At 39.4% G+C, this 16,702-nt stretch overlaps 1 long non-coding RNA gene across 2 annotated transcripts in view; it reads right to left on the bottom strand.

Annotated features, from left to right (window-relative positions):
• Positions 1-4,708: 4,708 nt before the first annotated feature.
• The window catches only part of LOC122828089, a 60,395-nt gene continuing 48,401 nt past the window's right edge, over positions 4,709-16,702 (bottom strand). The window contains exon 3 of one of the 2 annotated variants that reach the window (XR_006370160.1): positions 4,709-5,171. This is a non-coding gene — a long non-coding RNA (uncharacterized LOC122828089). Of the gene's footprint in view, positions 5,172-10,180; positions 10,506-16,702 lie in introns of those variants that run through there. The other variant, XR_006370161.1, reaches the window with a different exon arrangement.

Raw genomic sequence — 16,702 nt, 5'->3', positions numbered from 1 at the left:
TTACAGACGAGTTATGGGGAGACTAGGCTCACAAAAAGGTGCTTTTAAATCCCTCCAGTGTGTGCCGGTCAGTCAGGTGTCCAAACTTCTGCCTTGATGTCCTTCAGATCTCCTCCTCCTTTTATCGCATACATTTTTCTGTGGAAGAGCTAAAATTTCAAATAATTTTAAACTGGTGTCGTTTTAGGTGAAAATTATGTGTTAAGTTCAGATCTTTACTTCTTTACAGATCTTTCATTTCAGACATGAAAGTAAAAATAAACTGATGAGAAGTCAAACTTTAACCTGTCAGAATTTAGTAAAATACAGGGTTTCATCATAAATTTATATGAATTTCATTAGAAACTTCTTAGTTTGGCTTTTTGTTTTACATTAGGTACACTCACTAATATGGGGGTGTTTCAATGCCATTGTCTGTAGCATCTACTGTATGATTGTATTAAATTAAGGAATTTTAAAACAGACATTAAGCACATTAAAATAAAAACCAAAATTATTCTGTTAGGTTTTGTCTTGTGTTTTGGTTACACTCGGATTTAATAAACTATTTCTGAAAATGCTAACGAGCGACGCCACGGCACATCTGGATCACGCTGAAGGCCTCCGCTCAAACAGCATAAATGTTCCCTTGAAACAGCAGTGCATCATGGGAATAGACGTGCTCCAAAAGGTTGATGTGGAGGTTCCAGGCAAACACTCAGAGCAACAAGGCTGCAAACTCACTGGGGATTTTTACATCTGTCCGGCCTCATTGCTATGCACAGAGCCCCGAATCCAATATCTCTGCCTTCACCTAAGGGGCAGAGCGTGCTGGTTATGATAGCGCCCTGACAGATTACCGCCTAAAACAGTGAGAAAGAGGCCTGCCAGCAACAGCTGTCCTTTAGCATCGGAAATGTTGAGCACCCTTTGGACAGAGACCGAACAGGAATGAGTCAACAGCGCTCTGCCCTGCAGTGCTTGCTAACATCTTGTAACTTTCTGAGCTCCAAAGCACTTCTCTCTTTTATACTTCAGGATTAGCAAAACAGTTGGAATATGTGTGGGTTTTTTTTATTTTTTATGCCATCTGACGCTTGGAAAAAAACTAAACACTGAGTCAAAACTGCTGCTGAACCAGAGCGCTGCGCTAGCAGGCGGCTATGCAAATGAGGTCAGAGGAGAGGAAAGCAAACAAATCTGTTAATTGATACCTCCTGTCAGAGGAGGGCCTGTGGGATTACCTGCTAGAAGTGAAGTGTCATCGTCAGAGAGCTGGGACACACAGCAAGAGTTTAAAGTGCAGCTAATGGGGCCATCAGCAGCCATCCTTTACAGGCTAATGGCGGCCATTTTGCGGCGCCCACGTCGTCGAGGACCAGGTATTCACGGTGACCCGAGCGACCCGCTGCGACTCCCGTGTACAAGTGTACGGGTAAGTTCAATAGCCTCTCCAGAAAAAAGCCGTCAGCCGCAAGAAGACACTAATTAAGGTAACACGGTCAGCTAAGTCCCACAAGTGCCGCACACAGTTGGAGTGTATACTGAACCTTGTCATGTAGGTCACTTTGGAGCTTTTTGCAAAGCTATGCATATTAATGTTCCTCATCCACAGCAGGCACTGCCTTGTTGCTTATAGGGAGGCCGTTGGGGTTGTTTACAAAATGTGGGTTTGTTTTCTGAAACATATGCAATGCAAATGAGTCTGAGGCTGGCTACTGTCAGTGCAGTCCCTCAGGAAGTGCTGAACCATAAGAAACATATAAGGAAAGTTAAAGAAATGACTCCAAGTAGCAACCCAGGGTTCAATCCTGGAGCACCTTATATTTAATATCTACATTCTTTGTCCTCAGGAAATACATAAGAACAGTCCTGCGGTTCTGCTCTGCATCCCCAGAACCAACATGGAGCAGCATTCAGCTTCTATGCACCACAAATCTAGAACAAATTTCCAGAAAACTGTAAAACTGAGTTACTTTAAATCTAGACTAAAACCCTCCTGTGTAGAGTTGCTTTTGAAACATAATTAAAGACTAACGGACACCTTCATGTGTAATGATGACACTTGACAAAATGCTATGCTTCAATTGTTGACTGTATGTTCTATGACTTTGTATTTTTGTTTTTATGTAAAGCACTCTGAACTTAAATGTGCTTTATACATTTAAGCAACATGCAACATGTGCCATAGCTTTCTCCAGCTAAACAGAAACAAAACTGAAGTTATTATCTTTAGCCCCAAAGAGGAATGATCAAGAGTCAGCGCCCAGCTTCAATCTGAGTGTAGCGACAGGACTGAACATTCAGTCACATAAAGACAATTACAAAGTCGGCCTTCAATCAGCTGGAGAACATTTCCAGGATTAAAGGACTAATTTTCCAACAAAATCTTGAGAAATTCATCCATGCGTTTCTCTTTAGTGAGACTAATTATTGCAGTAGTGTCACTAAAACCAGAGGGATAAATCACATCACTGACGCATTTAGCTGGTTTCGCCTTCAGTTGTACAATTACTTTTGATTCCCATGAACCTTTATGTTTTTCCTGACCATGAGGTGTTTCAGTTGGTTCCAGCTGGAAGGAAGGAAAAATGCTGATTCTACTTCTGTGAATGGTTGACATCTTTACGAGAATCTAATGACCTCCTTTCCAATAAGTTTCCCATTATGCAGTCTAGAATAAAATAATCCAACACTGTAATCCGGGCAAGTGAAAAACCAACCATAAACATGCATATAGCTGCATGTGCCACAGGACAACCGATTTAATCCAGAGTGGTGTTTTGTTTTTACTCTGATCTGTTTTAGTTCAGAGACGAGCATGTGACGTCGATCTTCAGCTGAGCCTCACAAATCGTCTGCCGCCGCGTCAGTCATGCCTTGTTTACAGAAATCCTGCATCCTTTCATTCTCGCTTGGCTGCCTCGCCGCAAAAAAAAAAGGAAGTCGGTAAGGGATGTGTGATGTACATCATCGGTAATCAGATAAGTTGGGTACCATCCTCCTGCTTTCTCTCAGAAACAACATGTCCACTGAACTGAAAGCCAGAGTGCAACTGTCACATTAGCAGCCAGAGAGTTCCTCACTTCACTGCGTGCCTCGCAAACAAACCCCGAAAGATGTTCTGCATCGCAGACAGACGCGCGGCTCTTTCAGGCGAGTCGCCGGAAAGACCTGCCGCCCTCTCCTCTCTGTTGTGAGCTCAAATCTTTTCATTAAAATAAAAAAGTGCTAATTGTTTGGTCAACAGCCGATGAGTCAATTATTTTACTTCTCTTTAATTTGCACATGAAGCGTTCCCTCTGATGACGACCACCTGCACTGTTGCATCATATTGCTGCAGCTCTAATGAGGTGTTTCGTATTCAGAGAGAAAAACTAACCTTACTGCTGTTTGTCACTTTTTATAATGAGCGATGGCCTCGTTAGGTTTTCCTGTAGATCATAATGGAGTCGTCAGAGTCCCATCGCTCTGTTCTCCTGCGGAGGCGAAACTAGCAGGGTATATTTACCACTTCATGGGTTTTTGCTCTGCTAAAGTTGTACAATTACTTTTGATTCCCCAGGCTCTAAGAGAAGAGAAATTTAGTGGAAATAGCCAATTATGGAGTGGGGTTTAATAAAATGCTGCAACAAAAAAATAAATAAATACATTATATTCAGTTTCTGTGATGTGTGGAAATGTCATTAGGCCAAACGGAAACGGTTTGAGATAATGAATTGTGTGGTTAAGGTCAAGGAAATAGTTCACAATCAATTAATTTTGCATATCTGTGTTTTTTTTGTTAGTCATCACTAATGATACAAACTCAGCAATCAAACTCTGAATAAAGGCTTTTACACAATCTCCTCCTTTCCTGTGAGGAATCCCAGCTGCAACTCCAAAATCCTTCTTTCGGAGGGTAAAAATAAAAAAGAAGAAAGAAATCCAGTCAGCCGGTGCAGCTCCTGCCAAAAACACTGCTCATCCAAAGTCATTTGCAGCAAAGTCCATTATCATCATCACTTGTGGCGATGAATTCCCTGTGATGGTGGCAGGCCCGCAGCAGCCTCCACTCTTAATGACATTCTGCTCTTGTTGGCAGCCACTCCCAGTCAGATGGCTCATTCCCAACAGCCAGCGTGTCAGACTGGAGCGCGCACAACGCCGGACAGAGGGGGAACGACGACAGGCACACCTGATTTAAGGACAGGCCAGTCAGCAGGCACAAAGTAGAGTTATGGCAGATCCTTCCTCCCAGCAGCTCTTAGACAACAGACTATAAGTATTTACATCCCTCCTAGTATTTGCAGTTTTTCCTCATTTAAAAAAACTTTTCTGCTGTTTGCAGTTTTTATGCACCACAAATCTGGAACAAACTTCCAGAAAATTGTAAAACAGCCGAAACACTAAGTTCCTATAAAGCTAAACTAAAAACCCGCCTGTTCAGAGTTGCTTTGTAACCATAATAAATAAAACACTAACCAACATTTTGATATGTGAAGATGCAACTTGGAAAAATGTAATGTTTCAATTGTTGATGTTTGTATTTTCATTATGTAAAGCACTTGGAACTACCATGTTGCTGAAATGTTATACAAATGAAACTTTAGTGTAAATATGATATTTTTAATGTTTAAATACATATGCAAGTTTTTTTATAAAACATGCTACACAGGTGCATATTGCTTTTAATTGGACTTTCAAAAACTGCACAGTATTTTATGTTGTAATTTTGCCTCCATTTTTAATTCCACATGCTTCGATTCCTGCCACTTTATTACACCAGATTTTCCTCTCATTTTTGGGCAATAAAGGATATTTCTATTTTATTCTAAATCAGAAACATACTAAACCACATCATGTTCGAGTAAAACATTCCCTGCATGTGTAAAGCCTGACGTTAGAGCCGAAGGTGACTGGAAGCCCGAGCTCATCGGGGGATTTGTGAACGAGCAGCCTGGCAGGGAGCTGCTCTCTGCTGCTGACAACTGGTGATGGTGACCAGGTGGGATATGTTATCCTAACAGTCTGGAACTCTTGTGAATTATTTGCTGATAGATATAAACAGCTGTTATTGTTGGTAATGGAAAGCAATTAGAAACATCTGCATATTTGGCTGTGAGCGATGCCTCAGGATGGCGACCGCGGCTCCCAGGTGCGGCTGGGAAATGATTACATCATCGGGCCGATGCGGCGGGGCTGCTGCTGATCTGTGAAGAGCGACGGAGAGTGGTAAAAAAAATAACGCAGATATTTGGATTAACCAGAACTAGAAAAAGCTGCAAGTTGATTATATTACAGCCAATGTTGCATTAAGTGTCATCTCCTCACTGTTTTTTTTTTAAATTGCTAAAATAGAGCCGTTTTATTTGCTCAACAAACCAACTGATGCTTGTTTATAAAGTGTGTTAAATTAAATAGAACTAAGACATTTTTACCAGGGTTTATACACTTCTCACACAGTAAAAATCAAGCCGATTTTAAACATTTTTAATATAAGTTTAGAAAAAAAATTCCAGCACGACACTAACAAAAATCCAACTTCTGAGGCGTTCCAGTTCATTTTCCAACCAGGACGTTGGAATTTCCCAGTTCCAAATACAACTATTTGGAACAAGCAAGTGTCAGCACTGCTTGTTTCAGCCTTTCTTTACGTCTGGATTTACCGCATCTGATACATATCTGATTTGGTACCACATATGGAAGTGACACAAGTCTGATTCTTTTAGGGTGAAAAGATCAGAATTGGGTCGTTTAGACTGACATCAAAAAGTCGGATATGAGGAAAGAGTGAAAAAAATCGGATTTGGGTCGAATTTGCCTGCTGTGTTAAAATAGCATAAACATAGCATAAACATAGCCTGCTTAATTCCTTGATATCGATGAGGTCTAGGTGTGGCTCATCAAATTTAAGAAAAATAATTAGTTAATTCATGATTTATTTGAATTACCTTGTTGATAAAATGCGCCATATAAATAAACTTTATTTACTTGTAAGCCTGAAAATACCCGTTTGCAGAAAGGGAAGACATTTAACCATTAAGCACCATCTGCCTCCTTCTTTAACATTTTAATTAAAAAATGCAGATTTTAAATCAACTTGTTTGGTACAGTTTTAAAAAGCACAAATAGGAATATTAGAAATTTTTTTGTGTCGAATGCCTCAGTCGGTTGCACCAGAACAACCTAGAAATTCATATTTAAACTTCATATAATTTAAAACCAGATGTTCCAGTGCATCATTTCCTAATAAAGTGTCAAATCAACAGGTATGAAGCAACAGGACTGATTTAAATGTCTCCTTTTAAACCTTTTAAAAGTTTTCCATCTCAGACATGAGGATCTACTCTGAACAACTTTCCTCTTGCCAAATTTCTAAAACTCAAACTGCTCTGGACAGACGTACAGGGACACAGACACTCGTATAAACACATACACCCACAGATGAAGGCAGCGGACATTTGTTAGGGTGATAATTTATTCCATTTTCCCAGCGACATAAAAGATCTGTCTCTCTCACTCTGATGTTTGACTTCATCTGAAATCTGTCTCAGAAAGTCTTAAAAGTGAAACTCTCTCAATCCAACCAACGCCTGACATTTAAAGTCGGCTTTTGTTGCTCAAAGTGATTTTTATGCAACAGAAAACAAAAGCTTTCATAATCTGTTGGATTTTGAGTTTAGTTTCATAGTTTTGGTTCCATTGCCACCTTCTGTCTATATTTAGGTCAGGATTTGAACCAGGAACCTTCTTGCTGCAAGGCAACAGTCGGCACGATTACATGGACATCAGTAATGGGAATAAATCGCCATAAAAATGCATTATGTAAATTAATGTCATGATTAGATTCATTTGTATTCATTTGTGGAGAAAAATAAAATATTACTCAATAATTACAGTTTTGGGAGTTTTTAAACATCATTAATTGGAATTTGTTGTGACAACAATCAATCAAAATCTTATGAGTTTATCACAATAAATGATAAACGATAAATGCAAACCTTTACATCTACATTAGATTTTCTTTTTAAATCCAAATTCATTTCAACGCATTCAAGGAATTTGTAACCATAGTTACTGCTGCCAACTGCACCACCCTGTAGTCCCACCAAAACATGACTTATGAATTATACTTTTTACCAAAATGACAGGATGTTATGATAACTGGTTACAGATTTATTATAATTTAAGTTGCTCAATATATTCTTTCAAAAAACAGCTGTTTTAAAAAAAATAAAAGTTAAATTATTTCACCTCCAGAGGAAAAATGTTCCAGTTTGCAGATCCTCAGAAGCGCCAACTTTCTGCACCAACAACTCTCCTCTCCGTAAACAATCCTTGAACACCACCTCCCCCCTCTAATGTGCAACACCTCTGAATTTACTCCTGCTAAAGCATGAGATCAACGTAGCGCCCCCCCACTGAGCGCGCTCATCGACTGTAAATACCAGCAGTCTGTGCCGCTGCGCTCCAATGAACGGTCCAGAAGAGCGGCGCGTGTCCAGAGGAGGCAGCTTTGGCCCGAATGTTAAAGAGGACGTCCTGAAAGCAGAAGGTCACCTGCCTGATTGGCTCAGCAGGAAATGAGTCCTGACTCCGTGTCCTTGAGCAAAATGACAGGCTGTCATGTTTATTTCTGGATTCCTACACATTTTACTGTCAGGATCCCATACGTAGCCAGATCCAAACGTTCTTTTAAGTTCATTTTTAAACACAAAAAGATCACCTGAAATTGATGTCAGATGTTTCTGCAGGTTAAGTTTTAAATATAAAAGCTGGAAAGAAGATGGAATGGATATAGAGTAAAAACACAAAATCTCAAAGAAATTTTCTCTAGTTTCTGGTGCAAATATCTTAGTACACCTTACAGCTTGTTTTGAGTCAATAATTACTAAATATTGATGAAAATATTGCTCCATTGGCAGATTATTTCACTTATGAGAAAAATGTTTTGAAGTGATTTAATTTGCCAATGGAAGTAGTATAGTATCAATATACTATACTATTCCTTTATATTAATAGTATCAATATAAAGGAATTATTTTTGTACTGAAGATACACTGATGGATGAAAGAATGAATGGTTCATTAAATAGACTAACAGGTAGACAAATGGATGGACAGAAAAACAAGTCATCACAAAGCTTCAGTTATTACAGCTGGAAACTTGAGATCAGGCCTAAAATCTGAGTGTAGTGATGGACTCAGACCTGAACATTCAGAGTCACATAAAGATGGTTATAAAATCAGCCCTCCATCACCTGAAGAACATTTCCAGGAATAGAGGACTAATGTCCCACCAAGACCAAGTGAAACTCATACATGCATTTATCTCTAGCTGCAAAATACAACAGTGTTTTCACAAGTCTGACTAAAAAAATAAAAAAATAAAACTGATCCAGAATACTCGTTCTGCCGTTCTCACTAAAACCAGGAAGCAAGAGAACATCACCCCAGTTCTCCACTGGCTCCCTGCAGCTCAGAGAATAGAATTTGTTAATTTATAAATCACTGAATGGCTTAGCTACATAACACATTAAATATCTGCTATTGTATCAGTTTTTATGCTCCTCTAATCTGGAACAAACTTCCAGAAAACTGCAAAACAGCCGGAACTCTGAGTCCCTTTAATCAAGGCTGAAACCCCACCTGTTTAGAGCTGCTGTTGATTCATAATAAATGGAACATTGATCAATATATTTGATGTGTATTTGCTTGATGATTTTGATGATGGCATTTGATAGTTATTATTTGTTTCAGAATTGTTTAGTATATTGTGTCTTTATGGCAGAAAGCACTTTGAACTACATTATTACTAAAATGTGCTTTACGTATAAATTTGATTTGAATGGAAAGTCAAATAGATGAGTGAAAGGATCGACAAATATCTGGACAAACGGATGGGCTCATGGATGAAACTGCAGCAGCTCCAAACTCTTGCATCTCATCTTCTGGTGATAAAAACCTTCACCAACCTTCACTAATGAAACGTCACAGGTTAAATATCATTTACAATTTTACAAAAGAACATAAATTAATAGAAAACTATAGAATATAAGTTATATTTTCTGCTTAAATTGAGGCAATACTGCAAACATGACTTGGATCAAACTACATCCACAAGCAGGCTGTCTAGCCACAGAGTAAAAGTAGAAGATATTCCATCCACACAAAAACCACACAGCAAAAACAGATGGGGCAGAATGGATCTTTTTCTGCAGACAGGAGCGGCTCCAACACAGAACATTATGTTTGTGCCTTTGTCTCATTGGGCCCGTAATCCCTCGGGCAACAAACAGAAAACAGCCGTCAGGTCGGATGAACCTGCGCGCCGTGAGCCGCGGCTGCTGCGGCGGGATACGCTGATGCTGGCTGGCGTACCTGTCAGGGAAAGCTGCAAGCGCGGTTCAAAAACGAGGTGGCTGGTGTCACACGAGTCTGCAGAGGGACTCTGACAAATATGAGCACAGCAGAGAAGCACACCGTGAGGCTCTGTCAGCACTTTATTCTGCTTTCCCTGCTCTGCAGGCCATGTTCTCCTCATCTTATTTCAGCTGTATCTATGAAATACAGTTTTCCTCCACGTTTTTAAACAAATTAATCCGGTCTGCGGCTTCTAACAAATTGATGCTTTAGGTTTGATATCTTCTCTGTTCATGATATATTAATGACCAAGAAGTGGTTTCTCTCTCTCTCTTCCATCAGTTAGTGTTGAGAGAAAATAAAGCAGATTTGAAATAAAATGGTGTTTTGATTTGAAAAAAACAGTTACATTTATAAAAATGTGGTCTTTAAAGGGGCAGTGTTATGTTTTCCATTTTATAGCACAATCAAGTATGCTGATATGTATCAAATATGATGAAAAAAAAAGATTTTGTAATTTAACTACTTGAAATTTCTTTAAAAACTCTTGCCCTTTCTGAACCTTTACACCTTTACACAACACAGCCACTTGTTTCTGCATTTTCTTAAATTTTACCATTCCAGTTCAAAAAGCACCAGTCAGGCCTTCAGCTCTTCCAGCCTGTAACTGGACTGTGTTGTAAAAACAGATCCCAGTCCCACCAGTTTGAGCTTCCTGCTGCTGCTCTACAGCCGTTTTACACGGTGAATACTCTGATATTACTCAGCCTGTTAAATCTGTTCAGTGTGTCCTCATACTACAAGTCAAGTACATGATCAGATTTAAAAAAAATACTTTTTATTAAACTGATCCCGTGTACTGTGCAGATGAAAAACAATAACAATAATTGGTATGTGGAATCCTTCCTCCTCCCAGATGGTCCTTCAGCCTTTTAATATTGAAATCTGCTTTTGTGTTATTTAAAATATTACAATAACCTTTCTGCTAATCCCTCGACTTACGAGCGAGTACACCTGGGTTTCCGTGATGCACGTACGTCCAAAATCCCCCAGCTCCAGATAACATATTAGGATTATAAATAGTTTAGATGAGCATATCTGTTTAATTTCATCCAGCCTCCCTCCCTGAGTCCAGGATTACAGAAGGGGGTTTGGGTTTGTGTGGAGCGCCGATACTGCAGCCTGCGGACAGAACATGTATTTTCAGATTACTTATTGATAAAATGAATAGAACATCTGCTTATCTCACTGTTCTGGATGTGCCTCACAAAACAAGGAGTTTTGTCAAAAAATACAGAATCAATACTTTTGGGAGATTTTATTTTAGATTAACTAAAATATAATTCCAGCTACAAGACAAAAAAAGACCCCAGCATTAGAGTAAAGCATGCCTGATTGTTAGGCTTTTATTCCTCAGGCAAAATAGAAACAAAAAGAAAAAAATGAAATTGAAGTCAGTCTTCAAATGGCCACAATTTTTGGGTCATTTATGTTTTGCAAAAACTCAATAGGGTCACAGAAAAAGGGACAAATTATCTACCAAAGACGTGAGAAGAATTAAAAGTGTAGCCAACAGTGAAGCCTTCCTGGAGTGACTAGAAGTTCACGATGTTCAGAGACAAGGTAAGGATGACAGAAACCTGACCAGAACTGAACCGGACACGTAAACTGAACCTTTGAAACTGCACCAAGAAATATCTGAAAACAGATCCCTCAAAGGTTTCATGACTGCTGAGATGAGGCTGACTCTTGACGCACCAGATGGATCACTATCGGGCAGATATCTGCATTGGTATGGAGAGCTGCTATAATAAAAAATATTCAGAATTATTTCTCTGTCATATTTTATCCCTATCCTCAGAGTACCGATTCAGATTTTTCACCAGTGGTTGAAGAAATGCACTTCCTGCTTGTGTCCTTACAGCCTCAGTAATGATCGGTGTTTGTTTCAGCATCTTGGGCAAACAGACTGTAGAGCGGAGGAGCTACGGATCGAACAGCAGATCTTCCCGTCGGAGGCTGACAACTCGTCCCAGTGAGATAAAATCTCCAACAGATAAGCGCTTCCTCAGACAGATGGCTCACAGAGATGCTCTCTGACAGACCCTCCAAAAGAAAACTGACTTTATTTCTTCAGATATTAAACTCTGTAGTGTGTCAAAGTACAAAAACAGACATACGGTGCTTCCACTAAGGCAAACAACAGTGTTATGTATTGCAGAGTTTTTCCCTAGAAAACCTGCTAAGCCTGGCGGTGAGGGCACTATAACAGCCCATCATGTTTTTGTGCTAAAAAATGTTTTAAAAGTTACAAAAATTCAGAGGTGCACAAGCAGGCATTAAAACTTTGCAGGGGCAGGGGCAGCGCCCTCAGGCCTCGATCCAAGTGTCAAGTATAAACCTAGCTTAATTCACCTTTATTGTCATGATCTGATGTGTAAAGAACTCTATTAAAAACAAAAAAAACACGTTCAGTCTGGTGGGGGGCAAGTAAAGCCTGGTGACCCAGCAGGCTTATAGTAGACTGGAGAAAACAATGTATTGTATTATCATATTTAATGATTATATGCTGTATGTTTTTTTATAGTTTGGCTGTTCCTGCAACTTGTTTTGTCCCTCTTTTGTGATGTTTTTTTTTTTTTTGACTGATTCGGTCATGAAGAAAGCTAATCTTTGACTGAAAGGTAGGCGCCAAAACTGCACCAAAATCTAAGCAACACAGATGGTGACCCAATAATTGGGTACATAAAGAACTTTCTTCTGGTATTCTGAGAATCTGAGCTCCTCGTCAGATTTTCCTATTGTAGCTCATCCAGATAGCCGTGTCTGTTTGAGCTGCCAGTGGAAACGGCTGGAACATCTGTTGAATCCTATAAACATTGCAGTTACGTTTCCACGCCCTGCTAGTTGCCACAGAGATAAACAAATGATTTTGTTTATCTCTGGGGCTTTCATAGTGCAATTTCAAGCAATGCCACCTTTTCTCCATCACACTGGATTTACTGCATGCGTCTCCGCTCTGCCCAACTGCAGAAAAGCTAAATTATATATCCGCCAGATGACCACGACATCTTTGTTTTCTAGGCCAAACACCCCATTCCCTGTTGGTCACCATCCTCTACCATCTTGCTTAGATTTTTTGTGTACTTCGTACCTTGTGAGCTGAGTAAATACCTCAGCACCTGCATGTGTTGGTGCCTTCACCTTGCCTCAGCAGATGGTCTTCACTCTTTGCTGCACACACACACAGGCACCTGGGACTCTGGGGAAATCCTTCAGTGGCTTTTTTTATCACTCTCTCACAGACATGTTATACACATGTATGCAAAGGCATGTCTTCAGGGCTTAGGGGGTTTTCTGATTCAAAGGAAGTTTTGTCCCATGATGCAACATGGACTAGTTTGTTTGCCTTGAAAGTCCGGTTTCTATGGGGAGGTGTGAATACGGACCAAAAAACGAGGACTCTGGTCCACCTAAAAACCTCAGTCTCTGTTCCGAGGAACTGAACTCTGGTACGATTCGAATGCATACGTCAATACAAGCAGACCGAAAGCAGGAAGCAGACAGTAGCGCAGGAAATTCTATGTAAATACAGCCAAAGCAAATGTGCGAATCTAGCACTAGCAAGAGAAATGGCTTGTGCTTTTATATCAAAAACAAAAGAGGAATCCTACAAATGGTAAAATCTGATGGCACTCCTTTTTTGTTTACATTTACATTTTGCGAAAGAGAAAGTTGTGCTCATGTCTTCTTCGAAGGTTATTGTGTCTTTTCCTTCCGTACAGTGCGTACAAGTTTTTGTGTTATTTCATCAAAAGTTACTCTAAACACAACGATACTCCACAAAATAACACGGGCAGGCGCCATAAAGACATGCTGCTCTCAATTCACACAGCAAACAACAGAAAGCTAGCAGCTGAGCAAGGATCCATTTACTGTAGATGAGGAGGAGCTGCTGTTTCCTGGAGCCTGATGTGAAAATATGCATCCCAACCCCATGACTGTGTGGCTGCAGGAACAATAAACGCCTCGTGGCGACTAACTGATTTAATTAAAGACGCTCACACTGAGTGGAGTTACTCATTTAATGATGAAATTAATGGCTGCTATTTTCCACTCTGTGCATCCACACCAGTTGCATCCCGTCCGGCCAGTATGCCCGAGCTGAATTACTGACTGGGAGTAACCGCTTCATATGGACGCAGGCTTCACTTCTCATATCTGCTTTGTTAAAATGAGCGGCAGTGAATGTCTTTTGTTTTTGGCAGTAATTAGGATCTGATGAACTGCCGAGTCGCTTTCAACAAGACAAGTATAAAACAGCTTCTCTCTACTGGAAGGTAAGAGGGAGGGAAGACTTATGGACATTAGACTGTCAATGTTATTAAAGCAACAGTGAAAAGTAGTGACATTTCAAAAATAAAAAAATTTAAGTGAGAATCTAAATAGGTTTACGTTGGAAATTTTTTTTTTTTAATTTGTTGAAAAAAGGTGGATATTTAAAGCTTTGCAACTTTTCAACCTTGATGGCATATTGCTGCCCTCCTCCACCACAACGTTTTGTAGATAGAGAAAAAAAGAGTGAAGAAATTTCTGCCAAAACATTTTGAGATTGAGCTCAGAATTTCTTTTTGAAAAAAGTTTGAAATTTCTGAGTTTCAAAAACCAAAAAATTTGTTTCCAAATTTTCAGAAATCTCCAAGTTTTTTTAATAGAAAATTTCTAAAATTTATCTCAATATTTGAGTTTTTTTTCTAGCAATTTTTTGACTTTTCAAACTCAGAAATGTCAAAGTTTGGTAACACTTTATTTGATGGTGTGTGCATAAGACTGACATGACACCATCATAAACATGACAACACCTGTCATGAACATGAAGAAGTCTTTATGAATGTCTGTGACTGTCATGAAGCGTCATTCGGTAAATAATGACACTTAATGCAAAGTTGCTCTAATAGTTGCCTTGAAAGTGCATTAAAAGTGCCAACTTGGCATTAAAGTGTCATTATTTACAAAATAATGCCAAGTTGGTACTTTTAATGGACTTCACAAATCACGACATATGCTTTGAAATCCTGTTTATGAAAGTCACAAAAGGGACCAGAGACCGGCAGCCACCTGAGTCTAACCCTCTATTTCCAGGTACTTGTTATTTCTACTCAAGTAGATGCTTTTGCTGGTCATCTTCGCCACAGTTGCTGTGTTTTTTTAAAATTTAGTGCAATATTTTTGCTTTCACTCTCCATCTGACTGTAAGTCTTGTTGAACATCGGAGTCGTGTCCCTGCTGGCTGTGGATTTACCCTTGGCCTGTCTGAAATATTTACACACAAAATGATACAGAACTCCACTAAAGCACAGGTATAATTTGTTTTCTAGCCTTTGGGGACATTAATGCAAATTTCCATAATGTTTATCCGAGAACTTAAATAAATGAGAAGGGATAAATCACACCCAGGTGTCTGGGGCTCTCAGACACCGTCAAGGAAACGCGGTGATTGATCACAGGGGGGAAAAGGCGATGTGGCCTTATACGCCAAAGTTTAATCGTGTCGCAAAGAATCGCTCTCTCCTCACAGACAACAGAGTCAAAGATACTTTAAGGTCCAGACCTTCACTCCTGTCCCGCATCAATCACATCTGGGCGTTTTTAATTTCCGAACTTTTTGATCTGCGTGTTGCTGGAAACATTAGGGGTCAAGTTGTTGTTTTTTTTAAGCTTCCCTTAGCAGCTGGTTGAAATGCAGAACCCAATGTCTATGTTTCACAAAAGTTTTTGAGTCATGAAAGTTATTTGAAAGTACTTTCATTTACATAAGAGTTACATTAATAATAACACAATTTTATTTCTCCTTCAAACAGAAACCCCTGACCCTAAACCCAAAGTCAAACTGATTTTTCACTGTTTAAAGAAATTTAACTCTGCTCTCCCCTGTTGAGGACTTCTATAGCATTCAGGGGTGGAGACTGAAAGCTTCATGGAAGGTTTTTAAGTTACCAGGATCATCTTCTTCTGTTAGACAGCAGAAATCCAGCAGCTACGCAAAGTCATGAAGCACCAAAGCCGACCGAAACTACCACCCCCTAAATCCAATGCCATAATCAATTCTGTTCAGAGTTGATTATTCAGAGTCCTGACATAAACAGAGTTTATGTCAGGACCTTTATTTGTGTACTGGTACAAAGTCACACATGAAGAGGAATTGGGTACCCCCAAACTGTTCTACGATCTCTGCACAGTACTTTTCTCAGCATCTGCTAACCCCACTCTGTAATTGTACATGTCTTACTGCCACTTAGATTTACACCAGACCTCTTTCATCCACTATGTCTGTATCTGTGACTTCACCCACTTTGTTTTTCTTCAGAAAATATTTTTGGGTTTTAAAAGCAAATCCTTCTGCGTTTTACAATATGGTAAATGTATACAAACGTAAACAAGCAAGAGGATAATCCAGCAATGACCTTAATTCTTTTGAAGGTAAAATATCTGAAAAGATGACATGCAGTTTTTCTTCCCTTTCCTCTTTTTTATAGCAGATGTGCAGCTTTAAAATCTCTCCAAGTTTCCGTCTCACCAGCACAGATTGTTGCATGTAGCCTTCCCCTGTGCATTAACATTAAACCATGATCTTCGATGACTTTTAACCTCCTGGAAGCCTGTCATTAAAAGGTTTTAAATCTGTTCCATGAAATCTCTATCCAATGTGGTTTGCAGATTGGATTTCCTAGTTCTTTGTGGATCTAATCCTGATGATTATTGATGTTGTCTGACAGTGCAGGTACCACTATGATAAAATGTGGTCCATATGTGAGGAGAATATATTTTGTAGGTTTTATCTAGTCTAACATATGTGGAAACTCAGTCAAGAAAATAGAATGTCAGCCCATAAACAAATGACTTTTTGGTACATATTTTTTGGATAACTTTAAATTGAATTGAAATAAGGAACACAAATTCAAAAGACTGGCTTTAGATGCTGTTAAATGCAGAAATTAGCTTTCAGTGCTAATAGTAGCTAGCATGGTCTGTGGAATCCCACTGGATTTCAAACTTAGCTGGAAAAAGCTCAAGTTGGATGTAGTGTCATTTCCAGATTCAAGTTCTAACTTCAGAGAGAAACGTAGCAAAACTTAAAGCGCAGACACCACTTTTCATTTCATCAATGCCTCCTAAACCGATTTAATGTCCAGACTACAGCACAGACGCTAATGGCAGAAATGACTCAACTGAATCGCTAAAATCTGATGTTACTCTATGTTTGTTACATTTTGTGAAGGAAGAAGTTGCGCTCAGTGTCTTTCTTAGAGGTTTTTCTGTCGTTTCCTTCAGTAGTTCTTGGTGCAGCGCCCCCACAGGCGAGTAGGGGAACAGGTTTT

Source organism: Gambusia affinis, linkage group LG03, assembly GCF_019740435.1.
Source record: "Gambusia affinis linkage group LG03, SWU_Gaff_1.0, whole genome shotgun sequence".
Taxonomy (NCBI): Eukaryota; Metazoa; Chordata; class Actinopteri; order Cyprinodontiformes; family Poeciliidae; genus Gambusia; species Gambusia affinis.
Note: the sequence above shows the minus strand (reverse complement) of the source record. Positions and strands in the feature narration are given on the sequence as shown.